This window comes from Protopterus annectens, chromosome 9.part0 (assembly GCF_019279795.1).
Source record: "Protopterus annectens isolate FY-2018-M chromosome 9.part0, PAN1.0, whole genome shotgun sequence".
NCBI classification, from domain to species: Eukaryota; Metazoa; Chordata; order Ceratodontiformes; family Protopteridae; genus Protopterus; species Protopterus annectens.
In genome coordinates this window covers 685,034,087-685,056,401 of record NC_056743.1, presented here as the reverse complement: position 1 = coordinate 685,056,401, position 22,315 = coordinate 685,034,087, and the positions used below count along the sequence as shown (strand labels likewise).

General features: G+C 41.7%; 1 protein-coding gene across 2 annotated transcripts in view; it reads right to left on the bottom strand.

Moving 5' to 3' along the window:
- The window catches only part of CCHCR1 (coiled-coil alpha-helical rod protein 1), a 673,784-nt gene that overhangs the window by 1,953 nt on the left and 649,516 nt on the right, over positions 1 to 22,315 (bottom strand). The window lies entirely within an intron of this gene.

Sequence of the window (22,315 nt, the reverse complement as noted above, 5' to 3'; positions counted from 1 at the left end):
AGCTCACTTATCATGTGGGGGAGCAGTTTAAACCATCACAACCATGGGAGACTAAGTGTGTTAGCAGATACCTAGGGGAGAATAAGTGTGCTGGTAGGCAGTGTAAGAACTGAAGCTAAGCACCAGTGGGGTCAAAGCACCTGGGTCCAAGTCCTACTCTTCCAGGTTGTAGTGGGGGTAATAGGGACTACAGCAAACCAAAAGCACCATGATGGCTGCATGGGTGATGGATGCTTTCCTGATTTATTGTTTAAAAGTATAGAAGCTGACGGCTAGTATGGTATAGAGTATAGCAGAGGTAAAAAAAAAAAAAATGGTTTTCAAACTAAGGTGCTCTAAATGCAAAATCTAGTTGATGCCGTGCCTTTCTAATACGCAGCATTATTCTATTACTGCATTAAGCATGGAAATATAGTTCCCTATGCAGTAATTTAGACAAATACTATGACTTTGGTCCCTCAAGTTGTCACAGAACAAGGTTGCAACTTTAGGAAAACAACAGAACAAAATAAAATGTGCATAACTTGGTGCTATACACAATAAAAAGGTTAGTTTTTGTCTCCTTGTGAGTCTTAAGTTATTTTTGCTACAAAACAGAAATCAAATCACTGTAACAGTGTGGGCAGTGATGTCACTGCACACTAATACAAGGACTATAAAAGTGACCAGGCTGTTGCCTTTATGTACCAAGAAGTATGGTCCTCAATGCCTTTGATTAAGGCAATTTACAAACAACCATGAACTGTTTGTATTTGGAGTGCCATGGTTATATGTACACAACTAGCCAATATATATTACTCTAGTTTGTTCCTTGGCTATCATAACCAGACACACAGGTACAATGTATGAGTAGTATGCCTGCCTTCAGGTACAATGTGGAATGCAAATGTACAACAAAATAATCTTGGTATCACTGTACACAGATAATATGAATGGTTAAAGAAAGCAGTTAAAGTCGGTCCACTTCAGCGACTGCAAAATACAGCAGCCATGTTACTAATCCATTCACCTAATCCAGCCCATATTTCAATTGTTCTGTTTTTCTCTGCACTGGTTAGATGAAGTGACACTGATGACATACAATGATATGGGATCTACTTATCTAAGATCAAGTATGAGACTACAACCAAACCTGTAAACCTTCCACAGACAATGAGGGGCAGCTAACCACAGGAAGGGAGTAGGGAAGGGAAACTTGAAGCACAGGAAGAAAAATATATCTGTAGTCAGGCATGCAGTTCAGATACAAAAGTACATACTTCGATATTACTTACAGTCTCACTGAATGTGAGAGGTTGGCCACATGGATCTTTCAAGGAATGTAATATTTTCCAAAGCATAATAACCATCAGTGTGACACACTGAACCAATGATTAGCCATTTTAGAAAAGGCCTTTTTATAGCATGCAAGAAGCCTTTCCATGAAATAGCATCTCATCACTCACCTCAAAAAGATCTACTTTCCTCCATGCCCTCATGACAGATTTCCTCACTACTGTTGAAAGACCTCAGAGTAATCCAACAGGGAATACTGAAATAATATCATGCAGAGGGTCCCTAACAAATGAATGACTAAATAAATAAATAAATAATCTTCCACAGAACAATGCATGCACTGGTCTGGTAAACCTCAGTGCATAAATGCCAGACATCTGGACTTCAAAGACAAATGGCGGAAACACTTTAGGAACACACTCAAAACTGAACTAGTGGCATAAGATGGGACAGTCAACAGCATGCCTCTATCAGACTCTTCCCAAGATGACTCACTATTTGTCTCAGCTTTAAATAAAAGGAGAAAAGTTCAATGACTTCCTGAGAACTTTGTAAATGTTTGATTTGGAGACCTAACCCCTCTCTCACTTACCAAAATCTGCCTCCAAAAATCTATAGCATGTAGTCCTTCTACCCACAGATTTCCCCAAATTAAGGTTTTTCCTCCACAACCTGGGATGTTCTCCAGATATAAAACAGACACTCTGTGCTTTTTGCCCTCAAAACGTTATAACCACATCAACTTAAAACAAGTGAGTTTAGAATTCTGGCCTGTGACTTAGCCTTACACCTAACCTCCTAGCACTGAACTCATCTCTTTCTTTTTTTGTTTGCTTGTGAAGTTGCTTCGACTGAAGCCAGAATTCCATTTTAGCTCTTCCCAGGTGTTATCGCCTAATGAGGAACAGCCGATCACTGTATAGTTCCTAATACACCTGCCTAACATTTCTGGGAGAATCTCACTGTAAGAAAAACTTGGAGAGCCTTGCCAAGATCCTACTGTGACGTGACAATAGGAGGTACTGCCAGCCACACCAGGAAAAGTGGGGCAGTGGATGTGTAACATATCCCAGTGCAGCTAGATGGAACTTTGTAAAGAATTATATGCCATTAGTGTATCAAACTGATTAGTACAGATGTTTGTATTTAAAAATGTATTTGTAAAGCTGCTTGTGTTAAACTGTATCAACAGTGTTTCCTGCTGAACAGAAAATAAATGTACATGCATTATTGTAACTGTTTTTTTTTTCAAAACAGGTTTATTGTTTTAACATATAAGAGAAATATCATAACAATTTTATACAAGTAATTAAAAATAGGTATTATTATAATATTCAACAAAACAACTAAAGTATTTACAAAGACATCCACTACAATCAGATCAATTAATTAAACTAAAATACCATGCTATTGAAATTAACATTTTTTTTTAACAAATATTGTAACTGTTTAAATGTATATATTGTAACAGCATACACTGGGAGACAAGAGGTTAATTCACCTGACTTTGAAAAATATTCTTGAAGTTAAATTATTTTATGTGTTAAGCCATAAATATGTTATCTCACAGTTTTGAAGGGAGTCAGAGATGCAATGTCTGTGCTAGAGAATAGTTTGTAGCTCCTGTAGGAAGAGTGGAATGGTTTTATTGCTTTATGGCTTCCACATGCTGCCAAAGATCTTAGAAAAGCTCCAGATATGTATGGTAGCACATAGCTTCTAGTGTTGGTAATAGTATGGGAACCAGAAGTCAGATGACCAGATGAATATGATGTCATTCTTTACAGAAACAATGTTTTAATATTAGAGACTGAAGTCTCAGGGGCAGTCTATTATTGGAAAACTGACTAGAAAGACCCTTACACATATCATCTTGCCTTGTTGTAGTACGTAACTTAACTAGGGAACACTAATTATTTTAGTCAATCAGGAATAGATAGTGAGATGAGCTAAATACTGTTTTTCTGTATCTGTGTGAACCTTTCCATCTGTGTTATTTTTAATATTTCTTGTGACTGAATCTTTGGTGTTCACAACACATATTTAGTTATTTTCTTGTTATTTTACTAATTATTATTAAATACATTTAAACTTCTCATCGTGGCTGGTCCTTTTAGAAATTTTGAGAGTATCTGCATATATTTATTTGGTGAGAACTCCGACCATTCCTGAAACCCTTGTTGTTTGGTCAACATTACCATTTGTATTATTATTAACTTCACTCAGCATAATTGGATACGCTTTTAAGAGCCTTATCGTAACTGACTGGTGGCAAGTGAATCTACCTTATAGCCTGGCAAAATCGGTAGAGTGGGTAATCTGTGTCAGCCTTTCCCAGGTATGTGTGTGTGTGTATCATACCTCTCAACCTCTTGGAGAAAGAAATCTGGACAAAGCTATAAATAAAAGTGGGACAAAGGCCCAAAAATAGGGACACTTCTTAAATATTGCTCTTACAAACTTAGAAAGTTGATAAAAAAAACAAGTTGTGCATTAGCATGAGTTTTCTAAAGGGTATGAAGTCTGAAACTCAAATGTCTGTCGTTATTTTCTAATTTCAGTCTTTAATGATGTTCCACTAATTTGCCAGAAAACCACAATTTTATGAAAAACAGACCAAAAATATGATGCAAAAATCTGTACAGTTGAGAAGCATGGACTGTGTGTGTGTGTGTGTGTGTGTGTGTGTGTGTGTGTGTGAGTGAAAATTAAATCACAAAGAGTGTGTGTCAGTTACAGGAGCAGGGACACGAAGCACTGGTTTCACAGACAGGGTGCTGAACACAGCTGTCCCAGTGGAGAACCTTACTGGGAATCTGGGGAGAGGCAGATATAGAGAAATCCAAACCCCAGGCTAACTATATTCCCTGTGTGCTCTTAAGGGAAACTGTGCTTGATGCAGAGAGATCTGCATCTGGAAATACTGAATGTATCCATTTGTATTCCAAGTGAACGTCCCTCTAATTATGATAAGTTCAAATGTTATTTACTTGAGCGTTTTAACACCTGATGCTTACAGGAAAAAGTTTTGTTAAGCATAGAAGCAAGGCAGATGAAAGTGTGTGTGACTACATTGCTTAGTTGAGCATTTATTTTCATAGGTGGGTGAGTGGGTGTCAGGTCACCACTTTTGAGAGGCTGGAAAACCTTTTGATGAGGGAACAAGCCCCTAGCACTTTGCTGAGGACATGAGGATCTGGTTGGCAGACCAAGAATGTAACTGCAGATGAGCTGGGGATGAAAGGGGATTTCAGCTTAGTAAGCAGGGCATGACTGCACAGGAAGTGGATAACCAGTGCTGAACATGGATATAGGGGAACCCCATGGTAGGCAGCTAAAACCACCCCAACAGAGTCCACCAGTGCAGGGGAAGCCACTAGTTCAGGTACATGGCCAGGATCAGGGTTAAATGTTTTAAATGTAACCAGTGGGGTCATGTATCATATAGATGACAATGGAGGCAAGGTGGGAACAAAAGGTAGGGGAGCCAGCAAGTGGGAATAACAGTATGTCAGTTGTAAGTTGTCTGGAGACAACAGGGGTACCAAACTATCACCATAGGTTATATCCTAGCATAGTGGATGGAAAACAGGCCACTGTTAAGAGAGGCACAGCATCTGACATAACCATTGTGAAGCCTACAGTGGTTAAAGAGGAGCAGCACTTGCTTGGGCAGTCCACTCCAGTCACAGCTTTAGGAGGACCCCCATTCTAAATGAGCCTGAAGGTGAGCCACAGCTGCTGCTAGGTATTGAAGTCCCCTTGAAGGTGTGACTGCAATGGCAGAGGTGAATGGTAGTACCCAGGCTGATAGTGAGGCACTGCTGTCAGAGGATACCAGACTTCCTGTGGAAGGGAAGCTGGGAAGAGTCACAAAAGCAGAGATGAGACACGCTCAGCTCTCAGACTCTGCACTAAGAGGCTTGAGGGAGGTAGCTAAGGAGGCACCTGATTCTCAAGGAAAAGAGGAGTCTGTATACTGGATCAAAGGGTTACTGTATGCAGAGTGGACCCCTGAGGGAGAGCTAGAGGGTGAGGTAATACCGCAGTTGGTAGTGCCTAGAGCATACCGTCTGGCACTTCTGGCCACAGCCCATGATATTCCTTTTGCAGGTCATATGGGCATAAAGCATACCAAGAGATGTATTATGCAGATTTATTATTGGCCTGGGATTGCAAGGGATATAACACAGTACTGCAAGATCTGTGAGCAATGCCAAAAAGTAGACAAGGCAGGAGACAAGGTCAAAGCTCCTTTGATGCCTTTGCCTGGAACTGAGAAGCAGTTTCAGAGGGCAGCTATGGATATTGTGGGACCTCTGAGTACCCCAAGTTCCACAGGGAAGAAGTATATCCTAGTAGTAGTTGATTATGCTACATTATGCTATTAGATACCCTGCCACGGTAGCTCTGTCCATCAAGGAAGAAAAGGTGGCAAATACTTTGCTAGAGATTTTCAGCAGGGAAGGTTTCCCAAGAGAAATACTGACTGAAAGAAGTGCCAATTTCTTGTCAGACCTACTGGTTTGTCTGTGGAAGCATTGTGGGGTGAAACACCTAAACACCACCCCCCTACCACCTCCGAGCCAACGATCTTATGGACAGGTTAAACTCTACACTAAAGACTATACTACGGGCATTTGCAGACCAATTTAAGAGAGAGTGAGACAAATATTTGTCCCATCTGCTGTTTGCATACAGAGAGGTACCCCAGGAATCTACAGGTTTTTCACCTTTTGAGTTGCTGTATGGACATAAGGTGAAAGGGCCTTTATATGTGACTCGTGATGTGTGGGAGGGTGAATGTGAATCCCACAAGGAGTCTGTTGTGGCATTATGTCCTAAACCTCAGGAAAGGCTTATTGAGCTCATTGGCTTGGCCAAGGAGAACCTGGCAAGAGCCCAACAGCAGAAAAAGGTCGGGTATGACAGGAATGCTTGAGCCAGAGAGTATGCTGTGGGACAGCAGGTGATGGTTCTCATTCCTGTCAAACACAATCAGCTGCAGGCTGCTTGGGAGGGACCCTTCAAAGTGGTAAGGAAGGTCAGTGATGTTATCTACACGGCAGAACTGCTAGGCAGGAGCACAAACTGTACCATGTTAACAAGATGAAACCCTACCGTGACAGGGAGGCTGTGGGTGCTTAATTTTTGCAGTGAGTGGCAGGAGAATTCTGAGGGAGATATGGTAGTGTGGACCCCAGCCTGCAAGTAGGAACTCCAAAAGCTTAAAGGGGCTTTGGGAGGAACCCCTCTGTTATCCAGTCCAGATTACAGCAAATAATTTGTTGTGCAGGTGGATGTTTTGAACCATGGGGTGGGGGGGTGTATTCAGCCACGTTTCCTCAGAAGGGAGAAGAGCACCCAGTGGTAGATCTCAGCCGTAGACTCCAACCTAAGGAGGAATGTCATTTAGCAGTAGAAAAAGAATGTTTAGTGATAGTATGGGCACTGCAGAAACTTCAACCCTATCTATATGGAAGGGAAATTCACTGCAGTTACAGACCACAATCACTTAACATGGCTACATCAACCCACGCACCAAAATGCCAAGTTACAAAGGTGCAGCCTAGGGTTGCAGGCATATGATATGACAGTGCAGCACCATAGTGGGGTTAGCAATGCCAATACAGATGGGCTCTCAAGACAGGGCATGGGTTAATGTATTCCCAGATAGGTCCAATTCCTCTGAAGCAATGTTTCTCAAGGGGCACTTGAAAAAATAGCTTCAGTCCTGAAAGGTTTGGAGAGATGTGACGTTAGGAGGTACTGCCAGCCATGCCAGGAGACGTACGGCAGTGTATGTGTAACATATGCCAGCACAGCTAGCTGGAATTTTGTAAAGAATTATATGTCATTTGTGTATCAAACTGATTTGTACAGAGACCTGTGTTTAAAAATGTATTTGTAAAGCTGCTTGTGTTAAAATGCATCAACAGTGTTTCCTGCTGCACAGAAAAGAAATGTACACGCATTATTATAACTGTTTAATTTTATATGTTGTAACGGGTCTTCTTCACTTCGCCAAAAACTCATTTGCTAGAATTTCATTTCACCGAGACCAAATCGCAGAATTTTCAAATTACCAAAAACTTATTTCAACAAATTTTAAGCCATAGACATGATGTGGGTTTCCCTTCACTTGTGACTGTGCAAGTAAAAAGTATATGCCTTTCCCCCCCACTGTAGTGCAATCTCGGAGTTAGTATATATAGTTGGGGGGGCACAGCCCCCTACATTGGGGGGGGTGTAGCCCCCACCTAGTTTAGTTTTATACTGAACCAAATCACCAACAAACTGAACTAAAGTGCTCAACCAACAAAAGCTTTAGAATAGTTGAGTCATTCCTTTATTCTCTGATAACTGCTGTTATCCTACTCATGGCAGTAGGGGAGCCCAGACACAGCAACCAACAGGAGTAAGAAAGGGTTCTGGATGGGACGATACTCCACTGTATAACACAAACATGCACACCTACAGGCAGTTTAGAGAGCACCAATTCTTCTTCTTCTTTATTTTTTTAACATATTTTTCTCATCCTTATTTACAAACCAGCAAGCCACAGTTGTGGCTATTGCATACCCATTTCTTCTCCTATACTGGACGATAGAACACCATCCAGATACCATTCAACAGGTTTATTTTAAGGCCCATCATTCACTGGGACTGCCTGACAGACAGCAAGGGTTAGCTTCCACAAGTGACTTTACACTACAGGACCCCCCCCCCCCCACAGTAAGCAGACACTTCTGCTATTTGTGGTCTGCACTACGGATCACAGATGGAGCATGCACCTAGGGCACATACCTTCAATTCCCAACTCCAGAAAGGACAAAAGGCTCTGCCTCATCATTACTCTCCCCTCCCAGCTGGCTTCTCCTGTGCCTGGGCTGCTAATCAAACCTAGGTTGTGTTGTCATAGTTAGGGGTTCATCCCTGTATATCATGGAACTGACCAGAGGACTAAAAATTCATCCATCAGTACATTTGTGGCACACAGGCTGAGACCAGAGACCCAGGCACCAGAAAATGTGATTAGGAAAAAACAGGATAAAGGTCAAAATTCACTGATAAGGAGATAACAAGTAAAAAAACGAAATCAAATAATGAAAGCTGCATACTGGGCATGCTAAGTACAGAACATTCAGTTAAAAAAAGGAGGATAATGCAGTATAGAGGAAGCGACATGTATAAGGTGGGTCTATATCACTTCATCGAAGTTTACTTACCTCCAACGTTGACTTCAGCGAACGTTTTTTGCATGGTAAGAAATCACTCGGCCAGCATGCCTACCTACACACGCCCACCTCCACCCACTTATATATACCAAATTCAAGATCGTACTACAGTGGGGAAAAGGGCAAATTTCTGTATGCTAGACAAGTGATATCCTTCCCTGGGAAAAACATTCTCTGATGTGAATGTTCGAAGAAAGTCCATTCGAGCTAAGTCAACTTTAATGAAGTGATACAGACCCATATACGGTAAACCCATAACATATATATTAACAAAAAAAAACGTGAATTTGATGCCTCTTTTCCCCACCAGCAGCAACACATAATCAAATACACTTCTGTATGCTCCTCAGTGATGTCTACAGTATGCCATCTGATGTCTGGCCTTTTGCTGTTCTTGTGCAGCTAATGAATGCGAAGCCTCTGCTTAACATTGGCAAAGTAGCTGACCAGACCTGCCATTTTGCCATCTAAGGATGGACACGGTGACACTGAATAGACACACCGTCTGTCCTTAGTCTCTTTCAACAGCTGCACTTAATCAAACCTGAGTTGCAGTTAAGACTTTATCCATCTATATCACAGAAATGGCAGAAAGTGATAGAATTGAAGAGATATTACTCAGATTTTTAGAAGACAGTATTTAACATTTTTCTTGAACGCAATTTGAAAATACAAGCATTTAAGGCCTGAAGACAATATCAGAGAATAAGGGAGTTATAGTTTCAAATCAGCAAATCTATAAAAGAGGGCTAGAGGAGTGCTGGATCTTAAGTAACAAGGGATGGATGAATACATAAGTAAGCGGCCAACAATGACGGAAAGCTAGCAGAGATTTAAAACAAATACTGGGGTAGTTAGCCTAGATCTGGTATACAATTGAACACTGATGCTTAGGAGTGTTGTTCATTTATTATTCATAAACATTTTCATTCGTCCCTATTAACTGACTGATTACTCAACTTAATCCTGTGCAAAGTCGTGGGGGAACCACTGCTTATTCCACAATTCAATGGGCACAAGGTACTGAAGCTTATCTTGAATGGAGTGTCAACTCATTTCAGGGTACATAACATAAAAACTCATTTGGTACACTCACCTCTGGGCAGTTTTAGAAGATCAGCAATTCACATAACAGCTTGTCTTTGAAATATGGGAGGAAAATGAAGCACTTTGTGAAATCCCATGCAGACACAGGAAAAATGTGCAGACTTTGCATACAAGGCACTCTAACAGAAAACTGAACTGCAGAACCAGACACTGTGGGGCAGAAATGTTAACTGCTGCATCACTGTGTCAATCAGAAAGCTACAAAAGACACAGAAATTGGAAGACCCCGTGGAGACGGCAACATTCAGGTAGACTAGACAGACTACTCCTCTTCTAAAGGATTAAATATGTATCTAAATGGCAAGCTTAGCATAACAAATAATACGGTTAGCTATTCTGTTTTCTATGTCAGGCTTAGATATTTGGCACAATCGGGTACATACTGTTTAAAACTGGAAGAACAAGTGCTACATGTCAAGCAAAATGGTGTTAGATCTGGTGAAGTTCTGTGATGGGTGAAAGCATTCATCTATAAAACATCTATCAGTTATTTCAGGAAGAGAACAGATCAAGATAAATGCAAAGAAAAAAAAAAAAAAAAAAAAAAGAGTGCAATTTTGCACTGAGCCAGTTTTACTTTATGCAGAACTTTTAAGCAAAGAGTTGAACTGGAGGCAGTTAGTTAAGGAACCAATACATGAGGTCAAGATCTAGCGGGAAAAAAAAAGGAAGACTGTGGCTGTATATATGTATTACTAAGCAATATCAATAAAATATATAAAAAAAGAAAATATATAACTCAGTAAAGAGAATGAAGAAACTTCAGCATACAGCTGAAGGTGACACTTCCTGAAGGTGACCAGCACTACAGGTCCACCTGTATGTTCGATGTGAGAATGCAGGCATAACATGTAAAAAGTTTGTCATGCATGTGTTCTCATGACTCATCCAACAGGAAGGGCATCTGTAGGAATGTGTTAAAGGAGTGCAGCCCACATTCTGTACTTAGCAGAAAAAAACTTTTCTTACACTGTTAAGGATACCGTTGGAGACGTAGAATCAATACAAATGAAAATGAACCTTCGGTAATCCACCACGGCACCTCTAGAGTCCGTTAAGTGCTTTCGGCAATTAGCCTTCTTCAGATCATATATCTGGGATCGCTGTTTCCTTCTTTAGAAAAGTGAGAGGTGAGTGAGTTTCCTTCTTTATTGTAAGTGGAATTCCTGCCGTGGTGGATTGCCGAAGGTTCAATTTCATTTGTACACATTCTGTACTTAGGTCAGTTATGAGTTATCCTGTCTGCTCATGGTTCCCACATTCCCCCACCCCCTCCAACCTACTGTACACCTCTACCTAAATGCTGTTAGCACTGTAGGCTGCTGGCCATTCTACCAGGAATTGCCTGTAGTACCAAGACTGACTTCCACTTATGATGGTAAGTAGAGTTGTGTAAGTAAACTTAGCATAACAGTAGATGATCAAATTATCACCACTAAAGTAGTGTAAACTATATGGGTTATATTGCCACCCTTCACTGGGGCCAAAGACACACCATTCACACCTCCTGCAGCCATGCCCATCTCATCCCCTCCACCTCCACTTTCTGTTCATTTCATGACTTCATAGATACATCAGGGGAGGAGGAACATCCTCTTTTCCTGGTTTGCCTTGTTATTGCATATTTTTTTCCGTTAAATAAAAGCTTAGGAAGTCTGCCAATTTAATAAACTCAGGTAGTCTGTTTTTTGTGCGTCTGATAGACTATGAGATAATTGGTTTGATTTCCAGGTAGTCTGGTAAAATAATGAATACCTTGGCTATATCCCACTAAGGATATAACAGGTGGCCAGCTTTCAAAGCTTTTATGGCACCCTCAACATGCCAGTCAGTCAGCTCGAGCACAGCTGACTAAAAGTCAGGTTTGGGCTCCAAGCCCTTTAGAGCTTTCATGCCAACAGACAGGCTCAAACCCTGAGAAAACAAAACTAGGACTATAACAACGAACGTCCATACCCTGGCATCAAATCAAGCTCTGGAGAATGGACCTAGCAAAACCAGTCCTAGACCTGTTGAAGGAATCTAGTTTATGGTGCTTTATAAAAGTGTATGGAGGGGACCATGCTGCTTGCTTCTGGAATATTTCTAGAATCTAACCCTTTCCAAAAAGCCACAGATGAAACCAATGCCCTGGTACAGTAAGTCTTGACCCTGCCTATAACTGTTTCATTGTGATGGCATAACAAATACTAAAAGAATAACACAACCATTTTGAAATAGTTTGCTTTGACAGATTGTCCCTTCTTCTTGCCTTCACAAGAAATGAACAACTGATCAAAAATTCTAAAATATTTTGCTCTGTATAGATACTGCCTGAGTTATCTGCAGACATCAAAAGTTCTGAAAAGAAGACAAGGAGATGGATAGCTTTGCTTACGGTAAACTCACATACCACACTAGGCATAAATGAATGATTAGTTCTTAACAAAACCCTATCTTTGTGGAAAATGAGATAAGGCTGACCCACCATAAAGTACAGTTGTGTACCTACCATAAATGTAGATGTTTGAGTGTATTCACTGTTGCAGTCATTACACTTGGGTTATTCTGCTGGCAGGCTACCCGCAATCGGCCTGAATTCCAAAGTCCTGGTCTGGCGTCGGTTGCTGTCACCTCTTCCCTGACGTCAGTGCGCCAGGGGTATATAAGATGCAGCCGACGCCATTTTCTTCTGTTTTTCTTGCCCCAGATGTCAGGTGCCCCCAAGAAGGTAGGCAATGCATAATGCTTATAAAAACATACAGTAAGATAAAAACAATACCTTCATCTACAAGCAAATACACCACATAGGTTGTATAGGATAGAGAAGTATAGATAAGTCCCAGCAAAGAAAGGGGGATGGAGGGTGGGTAGCCTGGACTGCAACAGTGAATACACTAGAACATCTACATTTATGGTAGGTACACAACTGTACTAAGTTCATAGTGTTTCACTGTTGCAGTCATTACACTTGGGTTGAATCCCAAAGCTGTGGTAGGGCAACTGGGTCTAAATAGTATTAGGAGTGGCTATGAGGCCCTGCAGAACTGCAGTGGCAAAGCCTGCTCTGGATTTAGAGTAAAGAGGTAAGTGATAATGTTTGGTAAAAGTGTGCACTGAACTCCAAGTTGCAGCCTCCAAAATTTCCTTGGTTGGTACTCCTCTGAGAAAGGCTGCTGAAGTGGCTGCTGCTCTGGTAGAATGTGGCCTAATATTCTTAGGCACTGAGTTGCCATGCTGTGCATAGCAGAAACAAATGCAGTGTCCTATCCATTTTGAAATAGTCTGCTTTGAGATAGCCTTTCCTTGTGATCCTGCAGCATATGCTACAAACAGTTGCTCAGTTTTTCTGAAAGCTTTTGTTTTGTCCAAGTAGAAGCGTAGCTGCCTGTGTATGTCCAAAGAGTGCAGAAGTCTCTCCCCTTTATTCTGGGGATTTGGATAAAATGTTGGCAAATGAATGGTTTGGTTAAGAGCCACACTGGATACCACCTTTGGCATAAATGTTGGGTTTGTCCTTAGGGAAATCCTGTCCGGATGAAAAATGATAAAAGGTTCCACTGCCATTAATGCCTGTAACTCTGAGACTCTTCTTGCTGAAGTTATTGCTAGGAGCAGAGCAGTTTTCCATGATAAGAATTTTATATTAGCTGTATTGGCTGGCTCAAAAGGAGGCAGTGTGAGCTTTTCCAAGACAAAGTTGAGGTCCCATGTAGGTATCGGTGCTCTCCTTGGGGGTCTTATGTTTTTTTCCCCTCTGAGGAGCAGTGGATGTGAGAAAATAGGAGGTTCCATATTGTAATGAGCTGAAATGGCAGAGGCATGGATCTTAATTGATGAGAAGGATAGGCCTTTGGTCCAGCTTCTCAGTTAGGTATTGTAAAATCTGAGGAATATTTGGAACAAGTGGTTCAAGTCCTTGTGCCTGGTTCCAAGCACAGAATCTCTTCCATTTGTCTGCACAAGATTTCCTGGTGCTGGGCCTCCTGCCTTCCAAAATGACATCCATAACAGCTTTAGAAAGAGGTGTGTTCTGAGTGGCTATATTAGTTGCCATGCAGCCAGATTTAAGGTTCTGAGTTGGTTGTGCAGGATCTGATTGTTTTGTTGAGTCAGAAGATGAGGAATTTGAGGCAAAGTCCAGGCTGTGCCTTGGGACAAGCTCTTTAGGACTGGGTACCAGTGCTGGTGTGGCCGGTCTGGGGCAATCAGAATCATTTTTGGCTTCTCTTGTCTGACTTTTAGGAGTACCTTGGGAAGGAGAAGCAGTGGTGGAAAGGCATAAACTGTTAGGGTTTTCCAGCTGAATGACAGAGCATCCACTTTCCATGCCTGTGAGTGATAAGTCCTTGTGCAGAATCTCTGTAGTTGGCAGTTGTGAGGGGAGGCAAAAAGATCTATGTCTGGGCATCCCCATTTCCTTGTTATCATGCTGAAGACCTGTAAATCTAGTCTCCTCTCGTGAGGGTCCATGAGGTTTCTGCTTAGTTCGTCTGCCAGAGTATTTTTCTTTCCTGGCAGGAATTGTGCCTGCAGATGTACTTGATAGGTCAGTGCTTTGTTCCACAAAGTCATGGCTTGCCTGCAGAGGGGGTAGGAATGTGTGCCCCCTTGCTTGTTTATGTACCACATAACTGTAGTATTGTCCATCTTTAGCAATAGTTGTCCTGGATGTAGTAGATCCTTGAAGGCTGTCAGGGCATTCTGTACAACTAGCATCTCTTTTTGATTGATATGAAGATGCATTTGGTCCGCGGGCCACGTGCCCTGAATACATTTTCCTGCCATGTGTGCCCCCCCAGGCATAATCCGACGCATCTGTTGTTAGTGTCTGCCTGGCTGTGGGTAAAGTGAAAGGCTGTCCCTTGTTGTGGTGACAGGCCAGTGCCCACCATCGAAACTCCTGTTGCAGTCAGGGAATAAGAGTTATCATTGTTTCCAGGCTGTGGCAATGTTGAGTCCAAACACTTTTTTAGATATCATTGTAGCTTCCTCATATGCAGTCTTGCATATGGAATTAGCAGGATGCAGGATGCCATGAAGCCCAAAGCCTGCAGAATTTTTCTTGCAGGTAGCTGGGTTTTTGTTGCCATCATTTGAAAGTAATGAGTCAGTTGCCTTTGCTTGTCTGGCGTGAGATAAGCCATCTGGGCAGTTGTATTTAAGCTTGCACCCAGGAATATTATCTCTTGAGAGGGCACTACTTTTGATTTCTTTTCGTTTACTGTGTACCCTAGGCAAATTAGTAATCTTTTTACAAACGCCAGATGCTTTAGAAGAATGTCCTTGCTCTTTGCTTGAATAAGGCAGTCGTCCAAGTAGGGATATATTTGAATTCCTTTTTGTTTGCAAAAAGCAATTACTGGTGCCAGGCATTTTATGAAGACCCTGGGTGCAGTAGATAAGCCAAAGGGCAGTGCAGAGAATTGGTAATGCATTGAACCAGCTATAAATCTGAGGTATCTTCTGCAAGTTTGTCTTATTGGGACATGCAGGTATGCCTCTTTGAGGTCCAAAGTAACTAGCCAAGCCTTCTTGCCCAGCATGGGTGGAAGTTGCTGCAGTGTCAACATTTTGAATTTTGTAATGTCCAGGAAAGTATTTAGAGTAGACCGGTCCAGTATTGGTCTCCAAGTGTTGCCCTTTCTGGGTACCAAGAAAAGTATTGAGTAAAATCCTTGCCCCTGCTCTTCCTGTGGTACTTTATGAATAGCCCTCTTGTCCATGAGAGCAGAAACTTGTTTTTGTGCCTCTGCCCATTGATTGTATGGCAGGTCTGGCATACCTTTTGTCCTTGGTAGGGTGTGAAAGTGGAACCTGTAACCCTGAAAAACAATATTCAGTACCCATTTGTCCTGGGTGATCATGTGCCAATTTTGAGAGAAGAGTGCTAGCTTTCCCCCTGAGGGTGCTGCCAAAAGGTAAGTGCTTGGCATAGGTAGAGGAAAGTCATTGGGACAGTTTCCTATAAGGTTGTGATTTGTCTTCCCTGCCTTTGGGGGCTGAAGCACCCCACTGTTTAGGTCTGTATGAGCCTTGGGGCTGAGATCTGCCTCTTGGACGTCTGTATCTGCCTCTTTGTGGCCTGTCTGACACTGGAAAGGACCAATTTTTTGAAGGTCAGTTCCTGCTAAATCTGGGTGGCTGAACCTGTACGAAATTCTTTACTGTCTGTATTGATTTTACTTCATCCTCCATTTTCTTTAACACCTCTTCTGCCTTAACACCAAACAAAGTATCATGCTGTAATGGAGCATGCAATAATTTTGCTTTAACATGATCAGGTAAACTTTGTTCTTTTAACCAAGCATGCCTTCGAATGACAGAACCTGTAACTGCGGCTCTGCAAGAAGCCTCTAATGAATCAAAACCACATTGCAAAGTATGCTTTCCCACTTGTTCAGATGCATGCAATAAATCCTGCATTTCCTTATTCATGACATTCTGAGCTTGTAAGCATTTTCTGTTTTAGCAAAGACATTAGGTATTGCTGATATTTAAGCATGTGAAACTGGCAGTTTAAAACCCTTACAGCTAAAGGAGCAGAGGTGTAAACTCCCCCCCCCCCCCATCTATCCAGTGCTCTAGAATCCCTATCAGAGGGAACAGGGGGTTTTGCAGTGGAAGCCTTGACCCCTTTGGGACCCTGAGAAATTGTTTCTGGGTCAGCAGCAGGGTTTTTGTAAAGACATTTATGAGAATCTGGGACCCTGTAGTACCTATCTGACTTGACTGGTGCAGGGAGTAAAGAATCAGGAGACAAACTGGATTCAGAAAAAACATCATCAACATATAGTACAGGGGGGGATAGCAAGGGGCCTGTGCTGAGGCAGTAAAAGAAAGTCTCTGAGCCTTTTCTTGGATTCTGAATAATCCTGGCTCTCCCAATGGAAATGCTCCCTCATGGTGTGCAAGGTTTCCCCAAAAGAGTAATCCTCAGGAGGAGAGGCTGAAGGAAATGATTCTTCAGCAACAGAGTCCTCATAGGGAGGAAGAGAATATCCCTGTTCTGAAGAGGAATCAGAGGAAATAGAAACCTGGTCAGAGGAGTCATAGTCAGCGTCTTGTCTAGGCCTTTTATCAGGAGGGGGATGGGAACCCCTGATCAGAGTAATTAGGTTCTCGGCTATTTTAAGCATCTGTTTCTTTGGCATGGATGACTGTCCAGGAGAATGCTGTACTTGTTTCTTTGTCTTTAATGGTGTTTTAGACTTTGCCTTGGCTGCTGAAGTGGTCTTGATAGTAAGCTGTGTAGGTCTGAAAACACCCTCAGAAGCCGATGCCTGCTCAGCGGCTCCGGACCCATCCGAGGGAACAGTTTCCGTAGGCTCAATACCTTGAGTTTCCAGAGGCCTAGTTGTCTCCATGTGAGAGTCGGAGGCGGCCTGTGGCTCTGAGGTAGCGGGTGTCAGGGGCTGCGAAAGTGCCTCACTGAGAACCGGCCTAGAAGAGGCTTCGTCGTCGGTTTTGGACCTCGGATGCCTGTCCTTTTCTTTGTCCTTGCGCTTTTTATGAACTCCGGTCGTCGGTTGTTCCGACGGCATTATATAGTTAAACCTTCGGCCAAAGTAATGTAAAGCAAAATCAAACCAACGCTTAATAGTGCGTTGGTTGAATCTAGCACAAACCCGACAACTAGCAATGTCGTGGTCAGGGCCTAGGCAAGGAATACAGTGTGTGTGTGTGTGTGTGTGTGTGTGTGTGTGTGTGTGTGTGTGTGTGTGTATCTTTCGGCTTTTCCCAGTTAGGGGTCGCCACAGCGGAACTCCGGTCCGCTAATGATTGGCAGTAGAGTTTTATATGCTGGCTTGCCGGGCCTAACGCACAACCTTCAAAGAAGGAACGCCCACTCATGCATGTCGTCACACAGTAGACACTTTAACTGAGAATCGAACGGGCAACGTCTGTCAGGCAACAACACTACCGCAGCACCACCACCGCAGATAGGCAAGGAATACAATAAGAGTGAAAATCCTTATGAGGTATTTGCTTCCCACAAGAAATACAATTGTTAGCTTTTACTGACATCGGTCTGGAGCAAGAAAAAGTTTCCCCAACGGGGTACTTAGCTTTATTGAAGACTTTGGATCTGAAATTCAATTTCGAAACTCTCAGGAGTCGGCCGACTGGCACTTGCGAACTGCTTTTGCTTCGGGCACCGCACGGCAAGAAAGACTGAAGAAAATGGCGTTGGCTGCATCTTATATACCCCTGGTGCACTGATGTCAGGGAAGAGGTGACAGCAACCGACGCCGGACCAGGACTTTGGAATTCAGGCCGACTGCGGGTAGCCTGCCAGCAGGATAACCCAAGTGTAATGACTGCAACAGTGAAACACGATGAACATCAGCTTACAACTTGGATACCCTTTTTGCAGAGGTCAGAGCAATTAGTAAGACTGTTTTCCACATTAAGAATCTCAAGTCAGCCTGATGAGCTGGTTCAAATGGAGCAAGAGTTAGTTTTTCTAACACAAAATTAAGATTCTGAGGAGAAGCCAACTTTCCCTAGGAGGCTTCTTATACAACACCCCTTTCAAACAACATTTTCACGTGAGGTAGCATGAAAGAGGATGATCCATCGTCAGACCTGCTGAAATGGTTGACAAATGAAGCTTGATTGAGGAGCAAGACAGGCCAGAGGATAGTAACTTGCTTAAATACTATAGAAACAGAGAAACAATAACCCTGAATGGATGCTGGTTCTTTTCTTGGCACCATCTAGAAAACCTTTTCTATTTACTAATATATGAATTTCTAAAAGCAGACTTTTTTGCTTCCATTAATATGTGCTGCAAATCCCTTAAAAAGGTGTCTAAAAGTTTTAAAAATTCTATCATCCAGGCAGTCAGCTGTAGTCATTTAGGGTCAGGATATATCAAAACCCATGGTTTTGTGTGAATAAACCAGTCTGTAAGGAAGCTTGTGATAACTGCTCCTGGCTCATTCTAAAAGAAAGGAGTCACCATTATGATCTTTGGGGAGGCTTTCTGAAGCTTCAGGATGAACCCTGATAGTGAAAAGGATGGAAAAGCATATAGCATCATTCTTGTCCAAGGAAAGGAGAATGCATCAGTCTACCAGTCCTTCTTGCATGGAGTCCTGGAGCAGAATTTTGCCAACTGATTGTTGTGAGTGCAGGCAAAAAGAGGCATCCCCACAACTAGATCAATTCTTGGAAGACCCTCTTATTCAGTTTCCATTTGTGAGGGTCTGTCCTGGTCCTGATCAGCATTTCTGCCATACAATGCTCTGATGTTATAACTGTGGGGGAATTCAGTTACTGGTCAACAGATACACTACTGAACTGTCACCAAAAAAAAAAAAAAAAAAAAAAAAAAAACCTGGGGATAAAATCAACTAGAAAAAGCCCTGGATGAGAATAACCTCAAGGCCTATCAGCAAAATGCAAATTTATAAGCAACATTAATGCAAGAAATGAGTTCCAGTAAACTTGAAGAAAAAAAAAATAGGCTAGATGAACTTGGAATTGTTAAAATACATGGGACTTTGGAAGACTATGTAAGAACAAATGAATGGTTGGAAAACAGAGAAGTATTAAATAATCAATCTTTTTTGGAAGGTCTTTTGCTCTCATGCGTCATCCTACAGCTGCCCCAAGTGTCCCACATCAATAGCCAGGTCCTGATGCTTCTTGCACCCCGACTATTCATTTTCAAGCTGGGTCTGGTGCAGATCCTATGGGAGGAGGAAGGTCATGTCATTAATCATTGGCCAGAGGGTTTCATCTTTTTTTGAGGCCTGTCCTGTTACTCCCACTTCCCTGCGATCCTGTGGTATCATCCATGGGGCAGGTGTCTAATTGAGGCATTTGTCCTCACCTCCGCAGCAGCTCAGCAATGTCCTCCACATATTTCCCCTCTGTGGACCATGCTTTTCATTGCTATGTATCCAGCCTTCAGCAGGAATCATCACAACAGATGCTCACACGACCACCCTCCCTTCCCTGGATGGACATGTCCATCCTTTCCTGCCAGCTCCTCAAATGCCTGAGCTGCTAATCTAATACATGTCACCTGGGTAGTAGTCAGGGCTTTATCCTTCTAGGCCATGGCACTGGCTGAAGTATTTAATTATCAGTCTGATGAACTAAGGTTGAATAAGTCATAAACAGAAATGAAGAAAAGAATGACACAGACTGAGTCATCAAATGAAGACATCTTTAAAATGGTAGAACTAGAAGATAAGTCACAAACATACAACCTGAGGTTTTCTGAAGGACCAGAGACATTAGATGGAACAGACTACATTAACTTTATAAAGCTACAATCAACTGGACTGTTCCATGGGATAATTTGTTAACTGAGAGGGTGCACTGCATTTATGCGTCTAATTTACCCTCCAGCAAGAAGCACAGACAGACATTGGTTAAATGCAGTCATACCAACAGCAGAAGATGCTTCTGAGAAAACTAAGAGAAAAAGGAAAAGTGATGGACATTGGTGATGCCAGGGTATTTGTGGAAAATGACTACTTGTTTAATACTAGACAAACAAGTAAGTTTATTCCAGTCATTAACAGTTGTTATGAGGCTGGGCTGTGATCTAAAAACCAGCATTTTATGAAATATTTTTCCAAGTGGCCCAAAAATATATATGGAGACAGCTCTAGCTTTGGAGGAGATCAAGTTCACCATCAAAACTCCATTCAACAAGGTGAAGAGGATTTGGTTTCTGCAGCCCATCCAAGTAAGAGGGGTTGAAATTGAGACTGTACCAGTTAAATGTTTCCCTTCTTCAAAAGAAAATGCTTGACTGACAAAGATGAATTAAAAGACTGTATTCAAATCAGATGCTGGTACTGCAAGAAAGTGAGGAGCAGGAAGACTAACAGGTGAACTTTCTGGAAAGCAGAAGTAATGGAAAATATTAGTCCCACTAGGAAATGTTTAAATTAGTTGGGACACTGAAACACAGGAGTCTCATTTTGTGCCAGACAGGAGAAGCTGGGATTTGGATTTGGACCTGAAGCTGATAAAGCGAGACGATGAGGACTTTTCAGAACACTAATAATAAAGCGAACTTGGCAAACAATCAGGGAATTGCGGAATGCCAATCCTGCTATGTGCTGTTTATTTTAAAACATGCAAGCAGCTAAAGCATATGAATCTCATTTTGTTGTGGTTACTCAAAGGAACCACATGGACAGAAAAATAAAGACGACAAACAATTTTTCATTTATATACTTTCTTTTAAATGTCTTAACATTATTGTAAAATGCAATATGGTAAAAGAAAGTATGTTTCTAAATAAAAGTAATGTCTTTCGGCGTTTCCTGGTTAGGGGTCGCTACAGTGGAACACTGGTCCGCTAATGATTGGCAGTGGATTTCTACGGTGCTGAGTTGCCAGCCCGACGCCCAACCTTCAAAGAAGGCACACCCATTCATGCGCGCACCTACCTGCATGTCTTTAAACGTCACTCGACCGTGGGGAGGACATGCAGACTCCACAGTGAAGGCGCTCCAGCCTTCTGTGTGGAGTCTGCATGTCCTCCCCACGGTTGGGTGACGTTTAAAGACATGTAGGTAGGTGCATGCGTGAATGGGTGTGCCTTCTTTCTAAATACAAAGGGTAAAAGCATAACTACAATCATACATAGGGCATATAGAGAAATAACTTTTTCTGAGAGGTAGTAGACTTGGTTATTAACAGTAAGCAATTAAAAATATATAATAAATACAAAGGGAAGTTCTCCTTGAGGATATTTACCCATTAGCAGAACCAATGGAGAGACAATATTTAATACTCTCATTAACTATGGATTCTTCCTCATATGAACTTCAGTAAGTAAGAACTGAAGATGGTATGGGCAGATGTCCTTCTTATAACACTTACATCCAGAAGTTTAGGTGAGAGGGAAAAATGGTAAAAAGCTCCAGAAGTCAAGCCAGATGTCAAGCCTTCTGTGGCAAATCCCAAGAGTTACTGCAACAGTGAACAATAGAAAGAACAGCAGCCTTTCTTTTCCTGTGAAGCTGATAACAGCCAAATGAACTTGTAACAGTTATAAAGCTGGGTCACTAGCTCTGGAAGCATTAGTACTGAGTGAGATAGTTGTTAAACTTATATAAAATGCTAAAAGATGCAAGCTTTTTGTTTTAATGGAAGACTTGAAAAATACATTACAAATAATTCAGTGTAATCAATATCGTGTCAGTATGTATTTCATCAAGGCAGGCAAAAGAGCTTATCCTGAAGTTGACTGACATTCTGTAAAAAAAAAAATAAAATAAAAATAAAACAAGGTACATCAGATGACTAGGAAATGCATGATGTAATTTAAAAAACTTTGGAGTAAAAGATTTTTGTTCTAGAGTTGTTCAACTAAGATAAGGAAAACAAGTATTTTACAGTATGCACTTTCATAAATAGGGAGTTGTTAACTAAAACATGGGGTAGTCACTGCAGCAGTGTTAGTATTACTTCTGTGAATTTAAAAAAAACAAACACACTGAAGAGCACTTTTCAAAGGTCTTACTGTTTGTGGTTTCATTAGTTAAAATGTGCAGTTATTAAAATTACACATTGTCACTGCAGGTGCATTGCACAAGACTCCTCAGCAAGTCATAGGAAAAATGGGAAATGTGAGATCAATACATGTAGAGGAGGAACGAGGTTTAAAAGAAGGCAGGATTTGAATGAGTGATGTAATGGTTGACCAACGAATGGATATATTAAAAGTGATGCATAATGTT